The 1620-nt window shown below is 55.1% G+C and overlaps 1 non-coding gene across 1 annotated transcript; it reads left to right on the top strand.

The window, feature by feature from the left end:
• LOC149278467 (U2 spliceosomal RNA) lies at positions 1-194 on the top strand. The gene has a single exon (XR_016278701.1). It is a non-coding gene; the product is annotated as a U2 spliceosomal RNA (small nuclear RNA).
• The last annotated feature ends 1426 nt before the right edge of the window (positions 195-1620 follow it).

Raw genomic sequence — 1620 nt, 5'->3', positions numbered from 1 at the left:
TTAACTTTAATAATAAAAAAAAAAAAAAAAAAAAAAAAAATTCTGTTCTTATCAGTTTAATATCTGATACGTCCCCTATCTGGGGACCATATATTAAATGGATTTTTAGAACAGGGAGATGGAAGAAGAGCTTGCTCTGTCCACTCCACGCATTGACCTGGTATTGCAGTACCTCCAGGACCGGTGCACCTCTCTTATTAGTGACCAAAAGCAGAACCCAGCCCAGCAGAGCGAAGCAAATCCGAGCAGAGCAACGAGCCGAGGAAGGGCCGAGCGACCCGGGGAGCAGCGGCAGCAGTCCAGGGTCGGTCGGTCGGCCGGTGGGTCGGTTGCTTCCTTCCTTTCTTTCCTCCCAGCTCGTTGCTTTCGTAGGCGAGTGAGTGCGTGCCTCTTGGTCGCGACATGTCACGTCATGTAACTGAAGCGTGCTGCGGTAATGTCCGTCGGAATGTAATGTAACTGTGATGTCCTGTCGTGTGGCCTCATGCCGTGTGTGTGGCCGGCCTTGGTCATGAAGGCACATGCCGGTTGAGGGTGCATTGAAGGATTAAAGCGCTAGTGTGTTTGGTTGCTTGAAGGTAGCGTGGCCAGCTGACGGTTGTGCTGCAGCGGCTGCAGCTGCTGCCTGGCTCCTGTGGTTATTTTGCATGCCTTGGTTTGTGTCTCCCTCTGATGGTGGTTTTTCGGCCAGTGAGCCAGCCCGGCGCTGGGTGGCTGGCGAGGACGAGAGAGTGAGCGAGTGTTTGTCACAGCAGCAGCAGTAGCCGTAGCAGCAGCAGCAGCCGGCAGCAGGCAGCGGTTAAGAGGATTAGATGAGATGAGATTAGAGTAAGGACTGCTACGTCTGTCAGGTGCTTAGCAGCCGATCTCGTTGAGCGGGAGGCGGAGGTGCGAACCCCCCCTTTGGGGGCGGAGCCATGCAAATGTTTCAGGCCGCACCGCCTCGATCCTGGCGGGCCTCGTTGAGACAGACGGAGGGAGGGGAGAGTGTGCTAGCCGGTGGTGCTCAGCTTGGACGCAGGGGTGGTGCGGGCCGTCCTTTCCAGCTGTGGCTGCCGGCGCAGGGCTGCAGTCCGGCGCAGGGATCCGCAGAGGGAGTGCCCTGGGGTTGGTGGGTGGTGGGTGTGCAGCGGGCGGAAGGAAGGCCCAGGTCCCCGGCCCAGGGCCCTCGTGGCCGCTGCCAACTTCGGGTTATAGCTTCTCGGCCTTTTGGCCCGGATCAAGTGTATTTAATACAGGAGATCTGGACCAGGAGGTTCCGACGCAGGCTAGTTACGTCCCTCGGCCTTCCGGCTTTGGCCCCTTAGTTGGGGTCCAAAGCCGGTTGCTGCTATTGGGGGTTCATTGAATGCCTAGCAATGGAAACGAGAGGAGATTCGGCGGTTGGAGCACCTTCGATTCCGAAGACGGTGAGGATAGTCTTTGCTGAAGGAGAACGACAGAGGATGAGTCTTAAGGAGATACAACTTTCGGTTTTGGAAGGAGTTTTACAGATGAAAAGAGAAGAGTTTTTTTGCATTCAGCCTTTTTTTGGACGTGGTTTTGCGGATATTACTTTCAATTCGGATTTTGGAGTTATGACCCTGTTACAACGAAGTAAGGAACGGGCGATGGATCCTT

This window comes from Sceloporus occidentalis, unplaced genomic scaffold, assembly GCF_023333645.1.
Source record: "Sceloporus occidentalis isolate IW3139 unplaced genomic scaffold, rSceOcc1.0.p SCAF_188, whole genome shotgun sequence".
NCBI lineage: Eukaryota > Metazoa > Chordata > Lepidosauria > Squamata > Phrynosomatidae > Sceloporus > Sceloporus occidentalis.
Note: the sequence above shows the minus strand (reverse complement) of the source record. Positions and strands in the feature narration are given on the sequence as shown.